The sequence below is a fragment of the Ictidomys tridecemlineatus genome, chromosome 3 (assembly GCF_052094955.1).
Source record: "Ictidomys tridecemlineatus isolate mIctTri1 chromosome 3, mIctTri1.hap1, whole genome shotgun sequence".
NCBI classification, from domain to species: Eukaryota; Metazoa; Chordata; class Mammalia; order Rodentia; family Sciuridae; genus Ictidomys; species Ictidomys tridecemlineatus.
Window position 1 is genome coordinate 114,574,486 of NC_135479.1, and position 15,160 is coordinate 114,589,645.

The following is a 15,160-nucleotide window of genomic DNA, read 5'->3' on the forward strand; positions in this document are numbered from 1 at the left end:
AAAGCCTTGGCATATCAAAAAAAGGTATTATAATTTTTGCTCAGTCAGAATAAGGGATGTTATGCATACCTTCCATTAAACATGATCTTCCTCAACCTCCTCAACATTCTGCAATAAACAATGAATTCTCTGATGCAAGGTATTAATCACTTATCTGATTGAACCTCAGCACTCTGCATCATCTCCAATCATAGATACGTTATCTGAAGCCCTGGGTAGTCTTTCAAGTGAACTTTTTTGCATAACAGTATAATTTCACTGAAACTTTGAAAGGTTAAGTGACTCATCCAAGATCAATGCATGGGATTCCTTTGACTGTTTTCCTAAAGCTGCAGTTCACACACACACACACAACACCACACAACCCACAGCTGAAGAGTGATGTATTTCAATCACAAGTTTGGAGATATAGAGATAATACTAAATAACCAATTTGGACATTGTGTAGACACACCATTATTTTGGCCATGATAGAATGTATACGATAAGGGTCTCAACTTCCTCACTTGGTAAAGCTTCTTCTGTCATGGTTTATTGTGGGGTTAACAGCATAAACTCTCTGGGATTGTTGTTGTAGCTCAGTGGTAGAGTGCTTGCCTAGCATGTGTAAGGCACTGGGTTTGATTCTCAGCATCACATAAATAAATTTTAAAAAGTTTCATCAAAAACTAATAAAAATATTTTTTTAAAAAAGAGCATGAACTCTGGAGCCAGATTCCTTGGGCCTGAATTCTGATTCTGCCACTTTACAGCTGTGTGACTCTAAGCAAGTTAAATAACATTTCTGTGTCTTGCTTCTCTTTTCTCATCTGTTAAAAAGATATAAAGATAGTAACAGTAACTTAGAGTTATCAGGAGAAAGAAATAAGCTAATTAATGCATAGAACATGCTTAACACAGGGCCTGGCACACGGTGAGCACTGAAAAGCTTATTATTTCATCAGAGTCCTAGCACTGAGCAGCACACAGTATATAAGACAATGCTACTGAGACTCCATCAATAAATCATGTGCTACAAGTTGCTTTTCAATTAGTAAAAATAGGTTTACACTAGCCATCCAACTCTCTTCCCTTCAGCCCCTCATGAACCGAAGTGAATCTACAAGACAGCCAGCTAAAACCCCCTAAGTTGGCTTCCCTGTGGGTCACCGTCATTCAACACCAGACTGATGGGTTGAGGGTTAAGGAAAGACCAGACCACAGTGCTAGACACTTGGGAGGTAGAAGAAGTGAGTGAATGAGTGAGTGAATTAATGAATGATCAGACATCAGACATTGGTTAGAAGCTCAAAGAATCCAGTGAAGGGTTCAATTATGGATTCTGGATCCTCTTGAAAATGTGAAACTCTCAACAATATGTGGTAGAATTTGCATATTTTCCACGTGCTTTCCCCTCTCTAATGGAACCATCGTACATCCTCTAGACGTACCAGGTGTTACCATCTCTACAGAGGACCTAGAGGAGACTGGGGAAGTATACTGCAGATAGGCTAATGAAGCTCCTTGTCCACTGACTAAATGATTTAGTTTTAGTTGTAGAAAAAGTCAAAGTTGATGACTAAATTAAGACTTTTTGGATTATTAGTCAACATCACCTGGCTGTGTATTCCTTAGCCAAATTAGGATGAACCATCAAAGGTGCCATATGTAGGAAAACAATCAGAACTGATGCTTGGTTCAAGGGAAAGAAGATGCTGTCTTCTAACGTATTGTTTATTGTGATAAATATCAAGGGATTAAATAATCAACTGCTATGAATTAATGGCAGCCTAAGACACAGTCTTATCCATTGACAAATTTAAAACGATGGCTTTAGACAGCTTAAAAGTATGTGATACAGACTTGATATCACAAAATACAAGCTTTCAAAATCATTTTACTGTCCCTATTTCCTTCAAGCTCAGTTATTCAAAGGGAATTAAAAACCTATCAGGACTCCCTCGGTGATACAAAATTCGTGATACTTTTCTTAAGGAAACTACTATGGAGCAAAGAATTCTTGGTAGATTTTAACACCTTTCTAAACCACCTTTTTTTCCTGAGGGATATGGCCCACTTTCCGCAGCTCTAAGCTTAAATGTGGTGCCATTTAATTACACACAGACTAATAAAGCAAGACGTATTTAAAAGTAATTTTGTAACCTGTACATACAAACTCAAGCCTGTGGATGAAGAAATGTTGCTAAAATTATCCTTATCCAGTAAAATTTATTGCAGTGATGAAAATCTTGACATCTCTTCCAAAGTTCAAATTAAACTCCAGCGTAATACAGTAGCCCGAGTTAGACCAAAGTAAATAAGCAATTATTTATAGTAATTCTGTGTGTATGTGTTGCACGTATTTAACTTCTCAGAAGAAGTCAGTGAGCCCACATTGTGGGGAGCACTGAATTAATTACAAGCACAACAAAAGGGTGTACTCTACAATGATCTCAGCATGTCACTTTGAATTTATCCATCTGCCTAATACCCACCTGTCTACTTGCTCTTTCATTTAACCACATATTATGGCATCAATATTAACTTTCGGATTTGGGTAAAACCATGGCCATTTCCCAAGCTCTTTGCCTCCTAATAAACACAGACTGGAGGGGAAGTGCTGAAAGCTGCAGCAATATTTTTCCCGTGATGTTTGATACGAATCCCAGCTGCATAACATTGTATGTTAATAACCATTATTTAATTAACAGATGAAGAAGCCCTTTTGAGCTGCTCTGGCAGATTTTGAACTTGATCTTCTATCATTTGATGTCATGCAAGACCAGATAAATGACAAGTCTTTCGAGAGTCTGCAGAGCCCCTTCAGAACAGCTGCACGGTCTTCCCCCCTTCTATGCAGCAGGTTTCTCACTTAAGAAAAAAACACGCTTCATTACATCGCCTCTTACTTGAGCTGCAAGGGTCTATTCAAGGAAGATAAGCCTCTTAGAAATGAAGTAGCGTTGAATTTAGGTTTTGAGTGACAGCAGGAAGATTTATCCATTCAACAGACAATACCGCTTTCTCTGCATTAATCTAGGAGGCGGACAATGATCTGTTTTTGAGGCCTCATCTCATCTCTTTCCCACAGCAGAAGGTGATTAGAGTTAGGAAACAGGGACTGTGAAAGAAAACTTGAGCGCTATCTCTCCAGCCCTCCTGTTTCCTGAAGGGGTAAGAGGGAGCCTCTAGGCCAAGGGCGTCAATCACAGATTCACAACAAGGATAGGATGCTTCACCACTGGGAAACAACGGAGAGGCCACAGGTAAAGAAAGGGGTGAGTCCCGGAGCCCAAAGAGTAAACCATTATTGTTAACTGTCCAAAGAGAGAAGAAAGTACAAAGAAGTCCTTCGTGAGTGAAAGCCCTTGAATTCCTCCTGGCCCAGCCCAGATAAAACTCTGACATCTCTCTGGACTCAAGACCATAATAATATCACCTATCCACAGGTTAAGGTTCAGTGAAGTCACAGATTAGCTGGTCTGCAGACAGCAGCCTAGAGAAAAGACAAGACAAAGATTCTGCTTAACCTTCAAAATAGTGCCCTGCCATACATGAACACATATTTGCATAACGCTAATCTCACTTCTTACATCATCTTCTACAACTCAAGAGAGGACTTTTTTTTAAGTTATAAAGTTGTAAAGTTGTAAACTTTTGTTTTATTTATTTATTTACTTACTTACTTACTTTTAATAGGGTGCTGAGGATCAAACCCAGGGCCTCACACATGGTGGGCAAGTGCTCTACCACCAAGCTACAGCTCCAGCCCAAGACAAGCTTTTTATAGAAGCCTAATTATTAATTCGTAGCATCTCTGTCAGGCAAGCACTGAGCACAGAGTACAGGGTGAATAACTCATGGAATGCTAGTAACCCACAAGGATATTAAGCTGGCATCCGGCATCAGATTCTCATTTTATAGGCAATATATGGTACTATCCTTAGCACAGAAGGCTTGCCATTTTATTAGTAGAATATTTGCTCATACTTTGTAGTGCATAGTTTGATTAATGAGCCTTGGAATGAATGCAGAAGCTTAAAACAATGTGTCTGCTTTGGGACATGTATATTTTTATTTGAAATGCAAACACAAGACTGTTGTTGTCACATCACAATAGTCAGGGATGTCTTTTGGAGGCCACTCACAATCTTGCTACTTTTTCCCTTACCACAATATGAAAGCAATATCAAATATCTAAAAATAAACATAAAAAATAAAATCTTCATCTCCAGTTACTCTCAAAGCACCCTTGCATAAAAAATAATTGAAAGTGGGCCCAAGAAGATATAGAACAAAGATTTTTGAAAAATAAGTATGAGGCAAAATGCTTTTGCATGGGACCTATTTTCCTGAAAAGGCAGTTCACTGGAGGCCAGAAGAAACTCTCTTTCAAGTATGAGTAATTAATTTAGTGAGTAAGTAAGCAGAGAAAAAGTCACAGACATTACCACAGAATTAAATCAAGTAGCCCCAAATGCCTCCTACGGGGGAGAGTAGATTGTGTGTTCTCCAGAAATCAATACAGAGTCATCCCATTTTGGCCTTTCCTATTGCTAAATTATGTTTTGTGTTGTTTTTGCAAAATGTCAGATCGACAACAAGAGACTTCCTTGACATTCATCTCACACAGTGCTGGAAATATCTATTCGTCCATCTTAAAACTACTGTCGTGGTGACAGGATGTCATCCATGTTCCAAGTCCCCTAAGAACCCAGACCCAACACCGACATGACTAAAGAAGATTCTGGAAGGAAAAGTCCACCACCCAACTCCTTTGACAGAGCATAGAGGCTGTGCTCACTGAGTGGACTGTCCTTCAGGAGAGTACTAACAGCTCCAAACAAGAGGAAGAGGGGCACCCAGTGCCTCAGGGAAGTTGGCTTCATTCCTTTTTTTAATATTTTTTGTTGAGGGACCTTTATTTTTTTAATTTGTTTATTTTATTTTATTTTTTTATATGCGGTGCTGAGAATCAAACCCAGTGCTTCACACATGCAAGGCAAGCGCTCTACCACTAAGCCACAACCCAGCCCCCAGCTTCATTCTTATTAACTCTGGGCCTCAGACTCCTTCAAACCCATCATTACAGCACCGTTATAGACACCGTCTTCACCTACTGTCTCCACAATCAAAAGTTGACCTTTCGAGGGGCAAAAAAAAAAGGCAGAGAGACTCTACCATCAAACCCTGCATGACAGGCCTAGTCAGCACCTACCATGATAGTCTTTATTTTCTTTTCTCTCTCTCTTTCTTCTTTCTGCCTTTTTTTGTTTCATTTTAATTACTGAAGACTCCTGTTTTAGAGAAACCCCTAATTGCTTCATTTTGAGATGTTATGTTTAACCTCAGGAAATGGTGTTATAAGACCTGGCAAACAGCTTTCTGGTTGTTTCAATCAGTACCAGATTATGAGGTCCAGCCGGGTAAGAAACCTATTCATTTTCTTGCCCTGTCATCTTGATCTTATTTGAATGTCTGGGGAGCTGGAGGTGCTTAGCGGGCCCTGGGTTTCAAGAGTGGGGGTGGGAGGGCCAGGGAGAGCTGTGCGATGTGTTAGAGACACTGAAAGTTTTCATTTTGACCCCTTAATGAGAGCGACCTTTGACACAGGCTGATGAGTTCCATGCCTGTCCTGGTGTGCTTTTTGAAAACATTTGACACTGGTCACAGGTCTGACAGGGATATGACTAATGAAGTCGTGGTATAAAAATAATGGGCTGCAATTGCAAGTCATTTGCATGAAACCAAACTCCTTAAAAACTTGTCTCTGTTCACTTTCTGTTTTCTAAATGAGTCAATAATATGAATCAGATGGCTTGAAGGGAATAGACTCCCAAATATTCCTTCTATAAGTTTGGTAAATTAGTTGGCATTTGGTGCAATTTTTGTTGCCTTGAGGCCTGGTTTAAATTGGACCGTAGTTACTAAATTGCTAGGGCGATTGCAGAATGTGTAGGATAATACATAATACCTTGTTTTTCTTAAGCGTTTCGTCAGAGAACTTCTTGTGAGGTCAAGGGACCCAGACAGCTCTTTGCAAAGAATATCAATTGAGAGTAAACCAAGAAGAAATGAGAGGAAGAGCTTGAGGGGGAAAGGAACAGAGTTGCAGGATAAAAGAAGGAATAAGAGAGTAAAAGTAGAAACAAGAAACAAAACACATCAAAAAAAAAAAAAAAACGAAGAAGGTAACATGAGTTGGGGACCAAGAACAAAAAAGGAGAGGATGAGTAGGAAAAAGGAAGGAAAGGGGGGAAATAGAAAAATAAATGTAGAGGAGGTGAAAAAAGAAAGTAAAGTATTTAAAGAGAAAACCCAAAAGAAAAAAAAAAACTACCATTTCTCTATCAGTTTACCTTACAAAGTTGTCTACGACTTAGCCTCACACAGTAGCAAGCATGCACAAAACCAACCCCTGGGCTCACAGGCACCCACTTGCTCAGGATCCAGTCTTCCTTTCCTTTGACTCTGCACAAACCAGCCAAGTGCCTGATGTTTCAGCTTTTTTCCTCAAAACATCTCCATCATGGAGAAGTGTTTGTCCAAACCCTTCTCCTTTGTATCATCTGCATCTGGAAGCAGCAGCCAGGAGGAAACTGACTACACAGGACCCTTTCTAGAACTTTCCTCCTGTGTGGCTCATCACTGATGGCTTCAACACATGGGACTTCCCTTATGATTTGTCCATATCACCACACTATTTGGAATTTCATTTTGCTCACCTGGTGCATATGACAAAATTAAATATCTTTTAATTGTCCCTTAATTCAAATAAAGAGAAATATAAATGACTGACAGATATACTCAAATGCAATGAGCAAATGAATAAAAACACAGGTTGCTAGGCACCAAGGGAAGTGCACACCCAAATTTGAAAATGAAGGGGCTCTGGCTGCTCTGTGACCTTGGGAAATTTTCCTAATCTCACTTTGTCTCATTTTCTTCCATCCTAAAGCGAACAATTAAAAGATTGTTTATAAAAGTCCTAGCAAAGTAGTACATGGCTCATCATGAGTAACCACAATAAAGAAGGAAGGGGATATTCCTTTTAAGAAAGAATTTTTCACCTTCCATTTCTACATAAACAAATCAACAACTCTACTAATATCCTTCAATGACACAGAAGATGTGGGTTAGAACATACACATATTCCAAAAACTAACCACAGTACACCTGATAGGACTGTACATTCTACTCCCACAACCCTGAAATACCAACAAGTGTCTCCCCTCTCTCCCCACCCCCATTTTCTCCTCCTCTCCCCAACATCTTTCAAATTCCCACTCATATCCTCGAATCAGTACACACTAGCCCTACCTCCCATATTTACTCCTAAGGATGCACAAACTGAGGGTTAACTAAGGGTAGTTATGATTTGATCATAGTTCAAGATTAGTAAATACTTTAAAGTCAATTTTTGACAAATATTCTATTGTGGCCTAATTCTTATAAACTATGATCAGTCATAGTTCTTTTCAGCTCCTATAATCGGCCACAGTCTGACCACCCCAACCCCAATGACTCTAGACACACATTCATTTACTCTGTGAGTTCCTGCTTACAAAATATAATTTATTTATATCAGAAAGGCTTCTGAGTCCAGAAGCAGGTTTTGTTATTGGTTTCTGAAATAAAGACATAGAAGACGATCTCGTTCTAGAAGATAAGGTAAATTTTAGGATAAATTTTAGGATAAATCTCAAAATAGCAAAGAGTTGTTTTTTAAGAGACAAAATTAAGCTTAATGAAAGCAGAAGAAAAGGTTAGGGAAAGCCTGAGAAAGCTCAAGAGGAAGAGAATTGTAGTTTATTTCAGACTGAATTTGAGCCTACCACTATTTAACTATTGGTCTTCTCTAAGAAAGATTTAACAACTGTGTACCACATTCAGCAGCTGAGAGAGCCAGTAATGCTCAGTCAGGGCCATATAAAGTAGTTCTCTCAGCCCAGCATTACATTCACATCTTAAAGAATAAAAATACTACAAATGAACAGCACCAAAAAAACACCCAGGGAATGAAAAACAGATCCTAAGAAGAGAAGACCAAAGAAATTCTAGTTGTTTCACCCCCCCCCCACAAAAAGTAATACTCAAGTATGAAAGGTACCATGAGAGTGATGCTGCCTGGTTATTCTCTGTTTCCAAAGATTAGCAAATAAGATGAAAACAGACAGAACATAAAGAACAGCATCTTGACAGTAATAAATACAAGAATGTTATTGAATTTTGGAAGAGATGACCAATAGAGGTTATAGATTAGAGGTCTTAGAAATCTTTTAAAAATAGGAGCAATGACCATCTGTCTTAGATGGTTTGTGTCTTTACCTGCCTGGAGGCCAAACACTGAATCATTACCAAATGTATGGTTCTATTATCCCAGAGATTGATGTCATTACCCCTGACGTTTAATGCATGGGAATGGGGCAGGTGATTGAATTGTGCTGAATTGAAGATTTAAGGATTGAAGGGGATGATGATTGAATATAAGTCTAGCATCTAATTTCTTGAATATGCCACAGCAATTAATTTCCTAAAAATGAAAGTTTGTCAAAGGGCTATTTTGTATTTTACTTATGTGTCTATTTGGCTTATTTCCTTTATTAAACCATAAGCTTCTTGAGGGCAAGAAACATACAGACTCATCTTGGTTTCTTCCCTACCTCTTCAAGGGTGCTCACACGAGGGATGACCAGGTGTTATTGTCAGGCCTGTAGGCACCTGTGAAGTCAGACTATAGTGCCTTGTCAGACAGACTTGGTGAACTATTTTGAATAACATTCCTCCCCAACCCTAGAGGCCATTCACTAACCTGATAGTAGTTTCTGGTGCATGGTCAGCCCTTCATAAGTACTGATTGATTAAATGAATAAATGAATGATTTATATACATAACATTAATCAAGTGCTATTTAAGAATATTTTTTAAATCTCCCAAGCAGAAAAAAAAAATGTTCAGAATATTCTTGGGTGGCTCTGTATACCTGGATTCAAATTCCTATTTGTTCTAAATTTTTGTCCTCCTTCTCCCTATCATGTTCCTGTACAACACATGTCATTACACAACAACCAGGAAGTTACACCATCACCATCGTGTTCCATGCAGAATAATTAATTCAATTCCTAGTTTTTAATATCTTCATTTAAAAAACTTCTAAACATCTAGTCAGTAAGTAGTCTTATATCTACATTGTTCCATCCATTTCTCTGCAAGCAAAAAGGTTGGCGAATACTTTGTACCCAAGGGGAAGGCATCATAAAAACCATAGAATTTTATGTATATACTATTTAATTTAAAACTTTTTGACATTCTAACTACCCTCTGCATTTGAATTTCCCCTTTTGTTTTTCTCATACCTTTATATTTTAGCATCTACCTAAAGCCAAAAACTAGTTTTCCATCTACTTAGCATAATTTATTTATTGCCCTGGGCAACAGATTTGCAATGTAATGTAAATAACAATACTATTTTGCATGGCTATTGTACCACTGGAAACTCCTTACCGACATTAATTTTCACCGTTCTCCTTAAGGAATAGGGGAACACTAATATTATTAAGGATCAGGCTAATGAAATCCAGCTTGAAGAAGAACATATTTGCAAGAAAGTTTTAATTTACCATTTGTCAGTTCGGTGTTATATCAGGTCTGTTTATACTTCATGAGATCCTCCCCTACAAAAAAAGCATTTACCTCTGTAATATTTCCTAGGATCATAAATTTCAATTTAGATTCTTCTCTTACCCAGAAAGGAGACTGAATTGTTTGTTTGTTTGCAAATTTATTCATTTGTTTTAATGGATCTCTATGTCTATATGACACCAAAGCTCAGTCTAATTAGATGCTCGAATGAAATTCCTCCATCTGGTCAACTCTTACAGCAGGGCTATCTGGAAATGCTCTCTGTGCACTGGCTTTTAGAAACAACTTCCCACTGACTGGGTACCAGCAGCAGGTAGTGGCATTGCTGTAGTATCAGCAGAAGACATGGTCAAAGTCATTGTAGTAATAAATAACATTTATTCAGGATTATGTGCCCATCCCTGTTCTAAGGACCTTTCATGCGTTATTAACTTCCCTTTCTTTCACAATAATCTTCTAAGTGCAATTACTACCCCCTTACTTTACAGATACAGGAACACTCACGAAAAGAGGTAAAATAATCGCCCAGACTCATCACCAATAAAAAGTGAGACTGACATTCCAACCCAAATAGTCTGGTTCCAAAGCCTGAGACAATTATTTATTTAGCATGAGCATTTTTTTGTATTTTATTTTTGCAGGCATTTCACAATGTTTTGCCCAATATTCCCTACATAAAGTACAGAATTGATCATCCTGCATTTTGATTCAGCAATGGTTATCCCAAAACATGGAATTGCCCAGATCTTTCTGATAATCCCTTCTCCTTCTTAAAATAGTAAGTACTGGGTGGGGGTTGTGGCTCAGTGGTAGAACGCTTGCTTAGCACATGTAAGACACTGGGTTCCATCCTTAGCATCACATATAAATTAAAATAAAGGTATGGTGTCCATCTACAATTAGAGATATTTTTTTAAAAAATAGTAAATACTGAGAAAACAGACATACAGATGTGTTGCCATCATTCCATACATGGTTTCTATCACAGGGATTGTGATGCTTCAACACATGTAAACACACACACTCAAATTAGCTGTTGAGCAGGTAATTAAACAGTGATCGATGAGGTTGGGGAATCAGTCCAACCAGTTATTTGACACTTTGTTGAATAAAAGGAAGAGAGGATACAAATTTTGTTGTCACTAATTTTTTACTTCTTATTATCTTTTATCAGAATCATGAAAATTAACTCCAGAACCTACAAATTCTTTAGGGAGAGGAGGTGAGGCTCGCAGACACAGCTTCAAATGTCTCTCTAAGACAGTAGTGATCATTGCAGAGTTTCATACTGCCCACCGCCATAGCCTAATGCTTTATGGAACAAAGGATTTCTGGTTTCATCTCTATATCCTTCAGGTTTAAAAACTGACATTTCCCACTTGTTTAAAAAGTCCTACAACTCATTTGACAGGGGGAAAAAAGGCATTTAAATTAATTCCTTTATCCAAAATTAAATACTGTCATTACAGTTCAGAACCAGAAGTAGCCAGGGGTAAACATAAAACTTCATGTGGTTCCAAATTAATTGATTGAGATAATTATCACAAAAATCCAAATTTGTGCTCTTTTGACCACATTGCCATTGCAGAAACCAGGGGGAATATATATAATCATTATTAATTTTATTAAGCAAAACAAAGTTTCACAAAGAGTCGTCTGGACGTTGAGCATATCTTCCACCTTTGAAGTGTTGCTATATCTTCTAATATTGCAATTTTCAATCCAAGCACTTGTTTTATCAAACAGCAGAGTAAATAACAACATAAAAACAACATGGAGTGACTTGCTGGCTCATAGATGATGACTTCCCCAAGGCTGAAGTGAATTATATACCTTCCTTTAGCAACTCCTTTTGGAATTTTTTTTTTCATTTTCCCATAGAGATTTTGTGGGTGATTTTTATTTTGTTTTGTTTTGTTTGAATTCTTTCATGAGCTACAAAATTATGTGGCTTTCCCCTTCCACAATTCCTCCTATTAAAAGTTCTGCCATCCTGTTAGGCACGTAAGTGACATGTTCACCAGGGTTCAGGGGTGAAGAGAACTGAATTTCGAAACCACACAATTTATGTGGAAATGAAGTACATTCCTCGCCTGTTTCCGTGTCAGGAATATGGCAAGACTGTGTGTATAATAGGCTGTTTGATTTGTGTGATGGAGAGATTTTTTTTTTAAGCCCTCTGAAGAAAAAAAAAAAAGTCATACTGATTTCTAGGCTCATCTATACTTCTTTTCCTGTGTTTTATGTGGAAACATTTCAGAACTCACAGTTTCCATCCAAGGTACGTTTTCCACAGTTAATTAATCCTGCTTTCCCACATGACAAATAGCCCTATCTCATAAAAGGGCACATTGGCAAGTAGGGATGGAGTCAAAGAAGGTATTCTTTGATATTTATATATAAATTGCTTGTTTTTTAATTTAAAAATATTGAACTCTCTGAGTATGAAAATGTAGAACATCTACAGGACGGTAAATGTGGGGATCTTTTTGGTGAATTAAAAATATGGGTTGTTTTCTTTTTTCCTTGTCTTCATGACCCACAATGCCCAATTAGAGAGAAAAAAAATTTTAAAGAAAAGGATTTTAGGTTTACTATATTTTGTGATCTCAACAAAGAAAATTCAGAAAAATAAACTATTCCACTACAAAAACTGCCAATGCAAATGACTCTTCCCCAATCCCCCACCAAATCTCCAAGTTCTGGAAAACAAATTCCAAAATATGAACTTGCTTCTTCTCCCTTTTATTCAGTATTATATCAACATGGAGAAGAGAGGGCAGGATATTAGCCTGGTCTCTCAGCTTCCCACAGAAGCATAGAACCTTGCTGCTCAAGAGCGAGAAGGATGAACCACACAACTCTTCCCACCTAGACAGGACTGAAAACCTCACAGATGGACAACAGTGCAGACTCATCCCCTCCACATCCCTACAGGTCTCTAGGACAAGGGTGACAAGCCTGACTGGATTCCACTCTCAGCTTATCAATTACTGCTGGTCCTAGGGCCCCTGTTTCCTCATTCGTAAAATGATGTGGATGTAGAAAAAAACATTCTCTAACAGCCCCTCATCTCTGGCATTTTATGATTTTACCTTATGCCATGTAATATGGCATTATTCCCACTCCCCAACCCCCACTGATTTGTTGCTGAATAGCCAGTCTTTATAGGAAGTCTGGACTTGACCTGGCCTCTCTTGTATTAGTCAAACTAAGTTATTTCTCAACTTCATCACCACACCACAATTCAGATAAAAAAAAAAAAATTCAAAATCGGTCTGCCCACAAGTCTATCCATCTGTCTACCTGTGTTCAAATAACATATAATTCTTTCAGAAAAAAAAAAATGAACGGTTCTAAGGCTGCTTGCTATGACTGCCCTTGGAATCATTGCAAATGTTTTGTCACCAAAGTCAGCAATGTAGTCAGTTTGCAAGCTGGTTTAAAATTGGGCATTCCTCTTGGCCTTGTCTTTTATTTCCCCACACTTTCTTCTCAGAATCTCATCTGGACTCAGTGTTAATCCCCACATCCCTACCATTTTGTTCAATACCTGGACCAGAGTCAGATAAATGACAGATGAGCAACAAACTCAGGTAGAGTTTGTTTGGGGTTTGGATTTCAATAAACCAGGGACAAAAAACAAACTCTAAGTAAGCAACGGTTTTCACTGATTTACTTTTCAAATGCGCTACATTTCTGAGAGAAAATCTACTAGTTTGATGAATTAGTAGGAAATTTGGGAAACCTGTTGTGGTAGGCAGAGAAGTAAACACCAAGATGAATAAGAAATCTAAAATAGGCTTAATATCAGAAATAGACACTTTGGGTTATTTGCTCCCCTTTGGAGTGAGTTGCCCGGTACCCATAATGGTGAATGAGTGTACCTGGAAAACTCACTCTCATAGAGCAGTCTTCCCTGCATGCTGTTCAGAGGCAAATTTGTTTAAAAAAAAAAAAACTAGAAATAGAGAATCAGAATAAGTGAGAGTAACATCCTTTTCTTTAAGATTCAAACCCATGGAGTAGGTAAGAGGAAAGGTCTCTTTATTAAATCTCTACAGTGCAAGGTGCTTCGACAGGCATATTTCTCTTCATCTCTTTTCAACAAATCAACATTGTGGCTGTTAGTATTCCCCAATACAAAAGGTAAAAACTGATGTTTTGAAAAGTCACACAGCCACTTGGTGGCAAATAAAAATAATTGTACATTAGAATTATTAAGCTCATGCAGCTAGAAAGGATATTCAACACTGGAAGTCACAAGATACTTCTGCATCTGCCCAACATGGAATCAGTTTGTAGCTAAGATACCAATCTAGAAGTCACTATTTCTACTAAAGATGAAAAAAAAAATCAGAAAGCATCCCTGCTGCCTCTGCAGGACAGGCAAGGACAATAGTGATTAGGAGCAAGTCTTTTTGCAGACCCTGTTAGAGAAAACAGTCTGCTCTAGAGTTAATAAAGATTCCCCAATCAAAGTGAAATTGAGGAAATATCAAGCCCAGCAGGGGAGTTTTCAGCTAACAAGTGATCTGATACAAGGATGCCAACCTCCTCATAGGAAACGACATAAGAAAGACTGACTTGGTATATACTTCCTTAAGAATCAGGAAACTCCAGACCCCACCAGGACTGTGACAATCTCTCAGCTTCTCACTTTTTAGTGAAGAAGAGCTGGAAAACAACAAGAGAATCACTTTGTACGTCATTTAATACTTTGTATGTGTAATTATACTTAAATTAGGTGGGAAACTTTGTATTGCTCTCAAATGATAATGTGGATTTACTCATTTCTTTGACTTGGGTAAGTGTTGATTGGGAAAAGCCAAAAGTCGCCTCTTGCCGGTATTCTGTAGACCCTAGACTGAGAAATCCCCAGAATAACTTCAGTCAAGAGTCTGAAGAACCAAGTGGCATAGAAAGTCCAGAACACTGCCCAGCAAAGGCCGCTTATGGTTTATTTGTCCTTGGGGGTTTTTTGCTGCATGTTACACACCCATATCTGTGAGAAGGAGTCGCCAATGTCTATGTTTGGCTGAGTCCAAAGCCCACACACTTTCTGTCTCATCATACTATTATGGCACATAGTCATTAACCCGTGCTAATCAACTATTTCACTTGAATGAACAGTATGATGTGTGGACTTGAGAAGATGATCTTGTACTAAAAACAAACAAATTTTTAAAAGAACCTGTTATAGGGCTGGGGGTATAGGTCAGTGGTAGAGCACTTGCCTAGCATGCATGAGGCACTGGGTTCAATCCACAGTACCATGTAAGAACAAATAAATAAAATAAAGGTATTATGTCCATCTATAATTAAAAATAACTGTTATAATATGCAAGGCTTCTTATTACCAAGATTCATAACCATGGGTTAAATAGCATGCACTCCAGTAACAATATGATAAAATTCTTTCCTAAAAGGAAAATCCCATTGAAAACAGGCACTTTCTATGTCCTAAGAGCTAACTCATTACAACTGTATAAAGAATAATTTTCCATAACAAATACTCTTGAAAAACCAATGCTGTTAT

At 38.0% G+C, this 15,160-nt stretch overlaps 1 protein-coding gene across 10 annotated transcripts in view; it reads right to left on the minus strand.

Annotated features, from left to right (window-relative positions):
• Positions 1–15,160, minus strand: part of Mecom (MDS1 and EVI1 complex locus) — a 539,517-nt gene that overhangs the window by 451,347 nt on the left and 73,010 nt on the right. The window lies entirely within an intron of this gene.